A 15,456-nucleotide genomic window follows, 5' to 3' on the forward strand; every position below is an offset into this window, starting at 1 on the left:
GGTATCATCAGTGATCTCATTCCGTTCTACTCCACTATACCCTGGGTTCATCCATAGGGTATTCACGATTTCAAATTATCTACCTTGGTCTTGATTGTAGCTAAAGTCTACGAACCAATAAAAACCACCCCAAGGATTAACCCAGTGGTTAGTGGATTGTGTAACGGAATGAGACCGCCGGGGATACCGAGGATGCCCTCTTCCCCCCCCCCCCCAAAGGATTCACCCAGTGGTTAGTGGATTGTATGACTGAATAAGACCGCCGGGGATACCGAGGATGCCCCTAAAGACATTTAAATATGCATTATGTAAGATTTAGATAAAGAGCTGAATCACGTCAGAGCTAATTCTGCCTATTACAGGTTTTTCTTCTGGTTTCAAATACCATATAAAGTATTATTTTAAAATTCATTCACTTGACACACTCATAATCAACTTGCCATCGGATGACATATACTGAATGGGTTAGAACACCTTAAATAATTTAACGATAACATGGATAATCGAGACTTGGTTTAGTATCGTAACAGTGGTACTTGACAGTCGAAACTATTACGTCAAAACTTCAAACTCTCATAACGTCGTTCAGAAATAATGTGACTGAAGTTTTCAATATTTTCATTTCTCATTATCGTTTATTACAATATTATAATGCATCTTTAACATGTTCAACTGGCGTGGTTTCGAATCCCCGGTTGTACATGACATGGAGTATGGTCGCCTGTCCAACCTCGTGGGTTTTCTCCGGGTCCTCCGGTTTCCTTCCACTGCTAAAGACCCCTACGCGCAAGCGAATTATTGAAATAAAATTAAACCATCTGTTGGTCCCGAAATGATCTAGTTTGTGTCGAGTAGACGCTAAACCCCATTTCTCTATCTCTCTCTTTAACATGTTCATAGAAACGTAGCCCTTTTAGCTTGTCAATCGGGAGCCACGGTGCATGGCTAAGTGGGTAAGACGCCGGCTCTCTTTTCACACGTTCTATACGTCAAGGATGCCCTATGTTTGCTATGTTATATGTATTATTTGCAGAACCTTTAAACCTCTTAATTAAACATTCACCCATTAAAGGCCTACCAATAAAATCCAGTAATCTTACTTCTATCATCTATCAGCATGCAGATGACACCAATCTAACTCTTGCTAATACAGAATCCGTTGATAAAATTTTTGATATACTAAATATTTACTGCAAGGCCTCGGGGGCTAAAATTAACATTAACAAAACTGAATTGTTACCTATAGGTAGATATAAATTTTCTAATTTTATTAACCCTATTATAATTAAACTGGATAGTATACAGATCCTAGGTTTTCATTTAGGTCCTAATAATGTTGTATGCCATCAATTAAACTGGGATGATAAAATTATTATGATTAAACGCATTTTAAAATATGTGGCTTAAACGTAAGATTACAATACATGGCTAGATTGTTGTCATAAGGTCTTACTGTTATCTAAACTTTGGTACACGGCGAGCATTATCCCTACCCCTTGCTCCGTTACACGTGAAGTAACTAAGCACGTGTCAAGCTATATCTGGAACAATAAGCCACCTCGAATACAATACAATAGCCGATCAGTAGCTATGAAATCAGATGCTTTTTGTATCAAGTCTTAGTAGTTAATAAAATACTTTGATCCTACACATAACGCCGTTTGGAAACATACAATGACATATTTTGTTAGAAAATATTCAAATCTAGGTTTAAGTCACGATCTTTTAAAAATACACTATGATGATATATTTTTAAAAGAGTTACCCGTTTTCTATAGAACATTACTTTCAGCATGGATTAAAAATAAATGTGAAGCTATAAAGAAAAGAATTTACGAATTGTAGTTCGTCTATTTATAGCAATTCTCTTTATCTCTCTTTTCTCCCCTTTTGCAAGCCCATTTTTGTTGATTTTTTGGTCTAGAATGGACGACGAGGGTTTGAATTAACATTTTCTATCAGGTTTTGGTAACTATTCATGATTTTGAGGCGGAAGGATAACAGGATTATCAGGATGGTTACGGCGATATGTACGGCAACTAGTTACATGTTTTTAGTATGCTTCTTCAAGTTTGTGTATCTCAAAATTTTGGTGGTCAATCTCATACAAATTTTAGTGCAAAGACATGACCATTTGTTCCTCTGTCCGTAGTGAAAAGCATTCAGCTCAACGAAAATTTGGGGAAAAGTTGGAGGTGGGCAAAGAGGCCAGAATTAACATTGAAGTCAATGGGGAAATTAATGGTGGTCTGCCTCCTCGTACTTTTCGGAATACCTATTTATCGCGAAACTTTCAAGCCTTTCGCCCTTCGAGAACAGGTTTCCTCCGAACGCTCATAATGTACATAAAACTTAAACACTGCTTTTAACTTACCTTAATTATTGTACCATTCATAGCCTAGAATATGTATATAAATCCAATGTATTATATTTCATGAATAAACAGGATTAACAGTTCATCAGGATTTTCCGGCGTGGTTACTCCTTGTCAGTGGTGCAAGACAGAGGGCCCGACAAGGACAGTTGTGTAGTCGTTGGGGTGGGACGAAAACCCGAGGTCCCGTATATTTATTGGCGTGCACGTAAAAGATCACTTGACAGTTGGGATTCGAGATAGGAGTAGGCCATAGCAAAGCCAAGCTTAACCGGAGCGGGGCCCTAGGCCTGACTAGAATCACGGGTCCCCTAACGCGACGAAAAGATTAATGGCACGCATGCGTAACACACAATTAAATGGTCTGTAATACAAGAATAATTACATAATACCTGATCACATTCGAAATCTATTCAGTTCCGAATGGCATACAATGCGCAGAAAGGACACATAATGGCGGGGAACTGTTATAACTAGTTGTTACAGAGTTCAGAAAAATTTGCGTCTTTGTTTCATCTGAAATTTGAATTTTTTCTCTTTTTGCCATGAACCACGGGGCGCCCTAAACCGCGGGGCCCTGGGCCTGGGACCCTCATAGCACACTAGTGGGCCATAGCACACTACATGTATGGCGTATGCCCGTCTTGATAATCCCGATAGGAGCAGTCATACGTCATACATACGTCATTCATAATCCCGATAGGAGCAAACATTAAGATGTTAAACCCCATTTCATTTCATTTCCGCTTGTCAATCATGATGGAAAATTTTTCTTTTGCTCCAATACGTAAACAGACTTAAACCGACCAAGAAAAACTAAAAAAAAAACACACAAAGAAAAAAACAAACAAAAAACAAAACCCATAAGAAATGGAGTTGAATGTCCGATGAAGACAATAATTTTATTATACAAGAGAAACTTGAAACTTAATTATACGTTATAAAAGAAGTTAAACATCAGTTAAATTAAACCAGTTAATAATAGATGAAAAATAAAACTAAAGTACAACCATCTTTCAATTCCATTTCTGATTGTTGTCGTATCGGATTTATAAATTGTAGAGTAAAAATCAACACAATAAAAACTGATACAGCCTGGAAGGAAAGATTTCATCTGTTTTTTTATGGATAATTATTAGTCACATGTAGACCGTTAGCCGCCGTGACTCGAGGTACCGTGTTCGATCCCTGTGTTGACCAGGAAAGTTCAGAGGAATTTTCCATTGTGGTGTAGATAGATAGAGGGAGAGAGAGAGAGAGAGAGAGGGAGAGAAAGAGAGACTAACCCGGTTATTTCGGGACTAACATATTGTTCACATTTATTTCAGTAATTCGCTTGCGCGTAGGTGTCTTTCAAACCCACCAGGTCGGACATGCGACCCTAATCCTTGTTGTGTGGAAGTGGGAATCGAAACAGACAGAACTTGTGATATAAGCCGCACGCGTTAAATCATTCGACCCCCCCCCCCCCCTAACCCCGTAACACCTGGCTGATATACATTAATATAATGACGACTTGTAAAACAACAATATACAGGATATACTCCATTATTTAATATATTTATATTAACCCAGATAGATTTCAATAATTCACACATTTATCATAGCTAAATGTAACACGTGATGACATAAAGAACAGGCCTGGTCGGGTGACATAATCTATATTATTAGAGAGAGAGATAGAGAGAGAGAGAGACAGATAGAGAGAGAGATAGAGAGAGAGAGAGAGAGAGATAAATGGGGTTTAACGCCCACTCGAAACAAACCAGATCATTTCGGGACTAACATGGTCACGAGATATAAACAGGACTAGAACACGTGATTGTTGTTGTGGGCTATTAGAGACTTTGGGGGAGAATTTAAGTCTCCAAAAAAGCACTGACCTAGGATGGTGAAAATTTAGTTCGTGATATTTCCTAGTTTTATTAAAAATACATACAATACATTAGATTTATATGCAAAGTTGGTTTCGAAGTTTTTTGGGGTTGGTGGCGCTAATGTCCTTCCGTCGGTGTCGCGCGTGGTATACTGGTATTTTGGTTTCTGAAGAAAAAAGATTAAATTTAAGGCTCTCGGGTGGGAGCCATATTAGTGTGTTTCCTACCAAAGATTTGATTTTCTAAAGATGAGTTTTTTTCCCACTGTCCCGGGGTTACCACTACGGTGGACAAAGACGTTAAATGAGGCCATTTTGTCACCAAGTCTGTAAGTTGAAAGGCATTATTCAAAAAAAGATATGAAGCTTTTCCGGTGACCTTTAAATCTTCAACACTTGCAATATAAGACCATTTCAATCAATGTTGTTGTTGATATCTTACCGTGAAAATATGGGATTCTAATATCCAATAATTAAAATACAATCAACATTTTCAAAACAGTAGTCGACGTCGTGTACTATAAGGTTTCGAGCGCAATTTGTAATGCACAAAAAAACCCAGACCCCACAAGACGATGCGGAATGGCCGATTCAAAGCCTCCCCTGTCCGTTCGGGTGGGGTGGAAAACCTAAGTCTCACGTACACATTAGCGTGAACGTAAAAGAACCCTTGACACTTGAAATTGGATATAAGACTAGGCTGTAGAAAGCACAAAGTATGGCGCATTGCCGCCTTTATTAGCCAGTCGGCCAGAAAAGTTGGACTTTAAACCCTATTTCATTTCATTTTAACAGCCTACAAGCCAAATTTAAGCATTGTTCTTGTAGGCCTAGATTTGGCTTGAATGTTATTGGTGACCAGATCTAAAAACTTTGTTGAAATAAGGGAGTAAAAATACATTTAGTAAGGTCATTTCACCACAGAAAAACAAAGCAAGTCAAAGATCTTTTGACGTCATCGGTGACGTAGACAGGAAATACTGCCATGGTTACAGTATAAATCTAGTAACGCACATGATTTTTTGTCTAGAAAGATTTTTCACGTTGTTACGTTCGATTACCAAACGACGGGAAATTATTTAATCACATGCGACCAATTTATACCTCATCATAGTCATTAAAACCACTTTATCGTCAAACAAAAGTCTATTACAGTCTTTACATCAGGATGGCTTTAAGGAAATGTTGAAAGTCAGTCATTTAAGCTGGCTACCTGTTTTTCTTAGCATGATCAAATCTGTTCTTGATACAAGCCGACAAAAATGGCATTCAAAGCAGAAAAGACGTGACGCGTGTAATTTACTCTGACTTGCATATCCAGATAGCAGATAGGACGTTAAACCCCATTTCGTTTCATTAAATATCCACGGGAAATTATTTATCTTGAAACATGCCAGGAATCAGTAAATGTCAAAAAAACTGACGCGTAAACATGAATGTAGAGTTTTTAATCTTAATAAAACTAAAATTACCCACAAAGAGAAAGAGAGAAGAGAAAACTGTATATCGCGCGAGATACAAATGTTTAACTTTTCGATTGAATCAACTCTCCATTTAGTTCTGTTAGATGAACAAATTGATGACCCTGCCAGCTAAAAAACATTTAATATCTCAACAAGACCAGATTTTCTAACCAATATTTACTAATGGACGATCAAACTGCGATAGTTGGATCATACGAGGTTGTTTTTTTTGTAATAGGCTACTGTTATAATTAAATCGGAGAAGCCGCGAGTCTAAAGTTAACCTTGGGTTGATAATGGCGGAGAGTTAATATTGTTACGTGTTGGGAGAAGGATCAAACAAGCTTCTCAAATCAGACATGCAACTGACAATTCAATTAGGCAGAACCGGGAGCCATTTGTTTGCACGTGGATGTCAGTATCCGAAGTGACATAAAACATTTAACGGGTTAAAAAGTTTCTGATTAATATTTTATTAAATATCAATGTAGCCTACTGGTATAAAGAAACGGTTTGTCAGTTTATTTCACCAATCGTCTATCTATCATGGCGGATGATTCTAGTTACCATTCGGCAAACCTCGGCAGAAATGACATGAAATGAAATGGGGCTTAACGTCCTACTGTTCTGCTCCGAACTGGGCTAATGAAGACGGGCATACACCATACGGCGCTTCAGCCTACTCTTATTTCAGATTCCAACTGTCAAGGGATCTTTTACGTGCACGCCAATGTATACACGGGACCTCGGTTTTTCGTCCCACCCGAAAGACTAGACAGCTGTCCTTGTCAGGCCCTCCGTTCTGCAAAACCTCGGAAGAGTCCCGCACCTTGCATCAAACCTCGGTTGTATAACGGTAAGTGATAAGTATAGCTACACCCATACAATTATTACGCGACTTCCACCGCTGTCGGTTTACTATTAGGAAGACTTTCCGCTTCTAGAAAGAAGATCTCAAAATGGCGTCGTTCGAAATCATTCGGCAAGGCTAAATCTATTTGTTAGGGCTAGCTCAATTTTCATCAAGGTCGCTAAGATGTATATAAGGTTAGGAAACGTGGTTGTTGGCGAGAATTCGTCATAGAGCCGAGGTTAGATATAGCGAACTGGTTTCATTCGAGGTGTGCCGAATGACTAGCTCCTCGGTTCAATTTACATATATACCTATCTACCATTATATAACAACTTAACACGTGATACCCTTCCACGTTTCTTCTTCTATTAATAAGCTCGCGATATAAACTTCTTTCCTACTGCAAATTAAATTCTAGAACGCCTTTTTGAAGTATTAGAAAAATAAATAAAGGGGTTTGGAAAACAAATATTTCCTATTTAGTGGAAATGAGTTCATAAAATGAGTAAAAGGCGCCATTCTGTCCGGATCAGTTCACGTTGTGTAAACATTGCACGAAAATTAGTCTGGATGCTTTGTCAACATTTATTGGCTAAGGGAGGTAACTAGTCCTAAAACAAGATGCACTCGGCAAATCTCGACATATTCCGTTACCCTACATCTAATCTCGGCTGTATGACAGTAAGTGATATGTACCTACGCCCATACATTTGCGATGCGGCTGCCGGTTTACTTTAAACAGGAAAACGTGTCGCTTTTACAAAAAAGTCCCAAATTGCGTCTTTTGTAGAGTGTATATACCTAAATGAGCAGAGATATTGTCTCAAGGCTGCTGGTTTGATCAAATTCCCTGGTAATTCCCCATAGTTCAAATATGTCGGAAATGGTCATACAGCCGAGATTAGATGCGTAGAATCTGTCGAGGTTTGCCGAATGAAACAAGATGTTGACGCCCATGAAATTATTTTAAAAAGGCCATTTCAGAAAATCCATTTGATTGCGTTACCAGTTCAATATCCAACACTCCTCATTCTCTTTTGTTGTAAAATTTCTCTCTTCATATGCCATATCTTTGTTTTTTATTAAAAATTAATCCTAATTCGTCGTCACGATTCATGTTTGTTTATATTAATGCAAGAATTATGGGATTTATTGCGAGAAGGGGCGCAACTCTTACTTGACTTGGCAGATAATGCTGGATAATCAACCACATTAAAAACCAAACTCCCGGTTACGCATGGGCAATGGGACTTTTCCTCAAATATTGACAACGGTCCCAGACCCTCGTTGAAATGACATGGGGTTTAACGTCCTACTGTTCTGCTCCTAACCTGGGCTAATGAAGGGAAATTTTGCCCAGGCAGCGGCGCTACGGCCTACTCTTATATCGAATTCCAACTGCCAAGGGATCTTTTACGTGCACGCCAATGTGTACACGGGACCTCGGTTTTTCGTCTCACCCTAAGGACTAGACAGCTGTCCTTGTCAGGCCCTCCATCCTGCATCACTGACAAGGGGGGAACCACGCCGGAAAATCTGAATGAACTTTCTCTGCCAATGCAGAGATCGAACACCCGACCTCCATTCTAGCGAACCAGCGTCTTACCCACGTAGCCACGTGATCCCACGTTGAAGACTAGGACGTTCTGGGTGTGCGAGACTATGCACGAGCTATAGACGCCATGTGATGTGAACTTTATAAAGATCAGTCATCTAACACAGGGTTGTAAGAAGAAGACCTTGGTTCGCAATACCTCTGTGACACAGATTGCCACATACGCACACACCAGGGATCGAAACCACACGCGCAAGTCCGAGTTGACCGGTCAGGTAGAGCGTCTAGATCACTAGGTCATCATCCCAACCCACTTCCCAACCCTTTATTCATAATCCAATATGGCGTGTATATTGTGTGTCAGCCAGACAAATGTGACTGAGTAATAACACGGTTGGTTAAATATAGGCCTATTAAAGTTGATCTATTGAAGCCAGATGAGATGACGATTATATTCGCCACGTTATCAGAAAAACTAAAATAAACTTAAATCATGACAGTGATGACGGGATAGATGTTCAAGCTTTAACTCGTGGTTAGAAAACAAAAAGAAATCTAGACCCCCCCCCCCCCCCTCCCGCCAATCCTCGAGGACCACAAAATACATGTACACAATATACACATTACAAGTATATATAACATTACATTATATTTATAACATTACATTATATTTATAACATTACACAATATATATAACATTACACAGTATATATAACATTACATTATATTTATAACATTACATTATATTTATAACATTATATTTATAACATTACATTATATTTATAACATTACATTATATTTATAACATTACACAATATATATAATATTACACAATACATGTATATATAACATTACACAGTATATATAACATTACATAACATATATTATTACTCAATATATATAACATTACACAATATGGTTAAGAACCCCTAACCCACAGACCGTTTTTTTGTTGTTTTGTTTTAAAGAAAAGAAAGGGAAACCACCCCTTCATCGTTTTAAATTTTGTTGTACATCTATCACAGGCCTACATAAACTGGTGTGTGTGTGGGTATGTGTGTGTGTGGGGGGGGGATAACTTTGTTAGAGTTTGTGACGTGCATCGAACAGAGTGATGCGAATATATTTGAACTACTACTTGTAGTTTATATTGCCCTCGAGATCATTTGCCCTTCTTATTTCCAGCAGTACAGTGAATGTATTTTTTATTTAAAAATATCTTATCGCACTATTCAGTAATTACAAAATGGCCGTCAATTGTTCACGTATCAGAAGTTGTAAATAAACCTCATAACGTCCATTACCAGTTATAGTAAACTGGACAGTAGGGAATACAATACAAAATTTAAGTTACATTAACCGGTCTCCGGAGTCGTGCATGGAATGAGTCGTCGACCCGGGCATGCATTTCAGCAGGAGCGTCTTCAGGGATTTCATTAGAGAGGGTCCGGGGTTTAAGCAACTTCATGTGTGGCGTGAGGTCTGCAGATTAATAGGGAATTTTTATAAAATAAGAAGCTCAATTAGGGGCAGACTTGTGTAGGGGCAGAGTGAAACGAGGTCAAAATGGCGGCATTGCTTCCCACCTTTGTTTGACGTTATGTCGATTAATCTAGAATGGAAAACATCCCTACGAACCCGCCCCACCCACATTCGCTAGCAGCGAATACCTAAGGTGCAGTAGCCCAACATCTCAATAAGAATGGTCGTCACAAAATAAATTGGGAAGATACTTAAACAACACAATAAAAAGACAAGGAAACTCTTAGACGCCACCAACATCAAAAGACACCATCAGCAACAGTCTCATCCAGTAATAAATATGTCATTCAATGTATTCTCCCATTATATTACTAAGCTCCACCTCTGCCTGTACGCCTACCCGCCCTCTCGACTATTCCACGTCGTTCAATCTAGGCCCTATAGTCCAGTTTTAGGGGCAGACAATCAAAGACTTGCGCTCGGACATTATTCAACCCCAGCAAGCCACCGACGGTTGCTCATGGCAACGGTTTATATATCACCAGGAACATGTAAACAAGCCTGATATGGAACTTGAATGAAATATATGTCTGAAAGTGAAGCATTTCTCGCATCAATCAAACGGTAGCCATATTTTAAATTATTTGAATTGCCTTGTGACGTGAGATATAAAGCTCGTTGCGGTAGCCATATTTTAAATCATTTTAAATCTCTGGTGACTAGACATATAAAGACTGTAGCGCCACCAGTTTTAATCAGAGTTATCCTTTCTATATTTGTCATTTTCCATTCAGTCTACAACAACGAAAGATTAACTGATCCTAACAAAATAATCAGCTGTCTCCAGTCTGTTGTAACCATTCGATCGCCTAAAAATATCGATGAAAATAAATCTTCCAATTGCTGGCTATTTATTATGGTGTATTCGGTACCCGGTTGCATGGATGTACGGCTTAAAGGACAATATTGGTGTCAGTCATTATCACATATGTGATAGAACTGTGGTTTAACACGTTCCAATATAATTTTAACACAAAGATCATTGCTACGATAGATGCGTAATCACGGTTTCAACAAACGGAAGTGACGAACGCAAAAGGAAAACACCAGTTAACCTATGGGAACCGCCCTAAAGGTTACGATGTGGATCAGAGGTCCATCATCTACGCCCTAGCTATGGAACCCTCTCTAAAGGTTACGATTTGGATCAGAAGTCTGTCATCCACGCGATAGCTATGGGAGCCACCCTAAAGGTTACGATTTAGATCAGAAACCTGTCATCTACGCACAAGCTTTGGGAACCACCCTAAAGATTACGATGTGGATCATCTACGCCCTAAAGGTTACGATGTGGATCATCTACGCCCTAGCTATGGGAACCGCCCTAAAGGTTACGATGTGGATCATCTATCCATCTACACGGAAACCGCCCGGTTAAAAATATATCATAGTTTGTTCATTCGTCGACTTCCCGTAAGGGTTGTATCGCAGACAAATAATGTCATGTTAAAACTTCAATATTTATAATCCCCTATGACATACTGTTATATAGACGAGACTGTCAATGTTTAATGGCGGACAATCGAGTTATAGGGTTAAATTGATGTGAAAGATGGCGACATTATGGTGGACGTGTGAAGTTGTAAATTATATCAATTATGAAGACTGTATTATTATATTATATTGTGGTCTGAACACCAGACATATTGATTCACAGTCATTATTCATTTTCTTAACTATAATAAACTCATGGGGGTTGCGTCACACTCATAGGTTCTGTCATTGAGTCAAGTGGTGTGGTTTCCATTCCCCGATTGTACGTGACAAAAAGGACGATCCTCTGTTCAACATCGTGTCGTGGGGTTGCTCCCGGTTTCATCTCAATTCTCCTCGGAACCTGACGTCTAGTCCTTCGGATGGGACGAAAAACCGATGTTCCGTGTACACATTTGCGTGCACGTAAAATAACCCTTGACAGGTGTCGCTTAGAGTTCGACCTTTGGGAGATGTGATAGACTACTACGACTTTTATATCAAATTGTACAAGTCGGGACTGCGCAGGTGATAATTGCGCTACAATTTAATACGCAAGTGAGAATTTACATTCCAATTTCTATCAGTAAACTTCTTCCAAGAAGCGGAGGGATTTTTTTTGACAATTTTATGATGGCGTCATCATTTAACGTGATCACGTCATGGAGTCATGTTTCTATCTGGACATGTACATTGAAACAAAGAAAGTTTTATTAAGGGCTATGTTTTAGTTAAAATAAGGCGAACAATTTTGAGTAAATTCTTAACTTAAGTCTGAGAATGCCTTGTGAACTCAGGGCCTGTAATAAATTTATAAGGTGAAATACCAATAGTAAAGGAGTTATGGGGCGCCAAAGGTAAATTTGGCAGCTAATTTTAAATTTATGCAAAAAAGGCCCTTTCCCCGACCCGAAAATCGGTTGATGACCACACGAACACAACTGTACCAAGAAACCTTCTGTTGCAATTTGCCCCAGGTCAAGTTTTACTTTGACTGGATTGAGAGTATGGTCCTCATTCTAATACTGTTCGGTAGCCTACATTACTCTAAAGCTTGTCAACAACCAACTGTTGAATTATGTAGACTATATTGTAAGTGTAAGTAAGAAAGACGTTGTTTTAATTCAAAGAGAGTTTGATGGACTGTGAAGAAAGGGGAAATAGGTGGTCTAGACAAGCTATAGATTTCTTTGACCGGATCTAGAAAAAGATCGCAGCGGTCAATATTCTTCAATATTTCTATCAGATGACTGACTAGCTGCAATATTGTACCGTCGACGTGGTCTTAGCTACAATTGGTACATTCAATGATGCTTTGCGCATGTAAAAATAGTCCCAAACGAACGATTCCCAACACATATCGCCATAATTTGTAATGTAATAAATGTTTTTAATCACAAAATCAAATAGAAACCATTAAAATAATCACCGAACACATAGGCGTACGGATTCGATGACAGTTAGGGGGCCAGAACCCGAAATGATTAATTTCGGGTTAAAAGCAGAGGCGCGGTATTCTGAAAGCCCCCCCCCCCCAGAAAATTTTGGAAAATTTGATGGCCGCAAACGCATTTCCTGCTATTCTAGCCCGTGAATACAGCAACTTCAAAGTGGTCTAATATAGCCAATTCCAGTTGGAATTCCAATCAACCAATCAATCAATTTAAGGATATAACCAATCAATCGTTTATAGTCCACGGAGACGGTACTGTCGGGAGACAATTTTGAAAATTTAAATGCCGCAAACGTGTTTTCTGCTATTCCAGCAACTTCGGTGTGGTCCAATATAGCCTACCTTATAGGAGGCTGACCTGAATCCCAAATAACCAATCAATCGACGTAGGGCACAGGGGCCTTGCCCTCCCGGAGAAACTGTGTATTTCTGCTCTTCTAGCCAGTGGGTTAAGCAACTCCAAAGTTGTGCAATGGTTTTGTAACCGAAATCTCACTCTATGCCGACCTGAATTCCAACCATCCAATCAGGTTGTTGCAGATGCATTCATAATTAATAATCGATGCCCGAAAAATGTCACACAGAGTGACTCCAGACAAAATGTTTTATTCCATAGTCAATTCGGTGCGTTTGCGTGATATTCAATTAAAAGAAAAGTAAAATTAGTGTTTTATTAGATTTCGGGCACTTTATTTTGACATCTAGATTAAACAATAATTTTTTTTCACTTTACCCGTCTGCCCGAAAAGTTACATTGCCCAAAGGTTAGTATGTGTGTGTGTGGGGGGGGGAAGCAACCCCCTGACCCCTGGCTCGTTCGCCATTTTCGAAAAGACACGTTCTATGTACATACGTGGACATGGCGTTACGCAGGTGAAATGTCGAGCAATCATCGGCTATAGTAAGTGTAACTGGAGTCAAAGGCAGGCCCTAAAACTATCTGCTGCAGTAACTGTAACGGGAGTCAGAGGAGGGCCATGGAACCATCGACTACAGTCAGTGTAACTGGAGTCAGAGGAAAGCCCTAGAACTATCGGCTACAGTAACTATAACTGGAGTAAGAGGGAGGCCCTAGAACTATTGGCTACAGTCAGTGTAACTGGAGTCAGAAGAAGGCCCTATAACTATTGACTACAGTAACTGTTCTGAAGTCAGAGGAAAGCCCTAGAACTATCAACTACAGTAACTGTAACGAAGTCAGAGGAAGGCCCTAGAACCATCAACTACAGTGACTGTAACTGAAGTCAGAGGAAAGCCCTAGAACTATTGGCTACAGTAACTGAAGTCAGAATTATCAGCTACAGTAAGTGTAACTTAGGTGAGCGACGGGAAATGTCAGTAGTGAAACCATTTGTTGATTGTGAAATGTGAAATGTTGTCACTATAACCATTAAGATGATGACGTAATAGATTTAACCTTGACTTAAACTAGATCGTCTCCTATATTCTAAGAAAGTCAAAAGTCAAAACATTATTATTTCTATATGTTGCTTAAAGGTACCTTCCGGCGTACAAACTGTGTGATCAGCTGATATATTTCAACTAAATACATTCTTGAATTTTTTTCTGCCAACTTCTTTTTCCGCCATTTAATTGCAGAGTCTGGTATACGTTTACATCCCTCAATGGTCCCAAAACTGTCTAACCATTCTGTCAATAAATAACAACAGCTCACTAGGTCAAGCTGTCAGATAAGCCGTCGGGTTGACAGTAAGTGATACCCTGACATTTTTGCCCAGTGCTTGCCCCATGGGTGTTTTTCGGATAATCCTGTATGTTTCTAGTCAGATTGGCTGTCTATGCTTTCCATATATAAATCATTATCAAAATTGGTAGGAATTGCAAATCACAAATGAACAGATTTCAAATATGGTTAATTGTTTATTTTTTATATTTATTTGCTGGAGTATAGTCCAAAGTGTCAGAACTGAATAAATTTAGAACAATTTTACAGAATTTACATTATTGTCAGCTTTTATCGGTCACCAGATTGAAATATGAAATATCTTGTAACGACTAATAATTGTGTTGAATATGTGAATATTACATTAAACCATTTTTTTTAAAAAGCATATTATTTCTAATAATTGATCTTTCAAGCATACTAAAGCATGTGTCCCTCAAATTGGCTTTTTTTAAAAAAAAAATGAAGGTACGTTTAGTTACCTAGTTTATGAATTATTATGTATTATTTTCTAAGTTAAGTCTGTATGTGGTATACTCAGACAATAATTTCGTAATGCTCTGTAGAGAGGCATCAATGAATCCATGAAGATAAGTAGAAAAACTGAAAATTTTTACTGACTCTTTATTCGCAGTGTTACAGACAGGAATACCATGAAGACACAATTGATGGAGTGTTTTTGGCCTATGGTGTTTATTACCACATGAGTTCCAATTAATATTTGACTTAGAAAACAAAATTCCAACATTTCTTCTACGTCTATATCTTGTGGTGAACAATTCCACACAAAGACCCCCAAACCTGGCCATAAATGATTGAAGTGGGTTTATAATTCCGAGAAAATTTTCGTATTCATACAAACAAACGTCTTTCATTTTCTTACGCCAATAAAAACAGTTATTGATTTTCTTTCCAACTTCGTGTACACATTCGATTTGTAGTTCTTTCTTTCCAACTTCGTGTACACATTCGATTTGTAGTTCTTAATTATGGCTATAAATAACAGCTCTCACATTCCCAAGCTGAGCTGTAAAATACTCGACTAATGTACCAATTGTTAATTTGTAACACGTTTAACATCATATCTTTCTACGCGAATTAACAATAAATTGTTCATTGGATAAAACGGAAACATTTGTTTTATATAACTGTAAAATTTGACCTAACATTTTATATGGCGTAT

Source organism: Patella vulgata, chromosome 3, assembly GCF_932274485.2.
Source record: "Patella vulgata chromosome 3, xgPatVulg1.2, whole genome shotgun sequence".
NCBI lineage: Eukaryota > Metazoa > Mollusca > Gastropoda > Patellidae > Patella > Patella vulgata.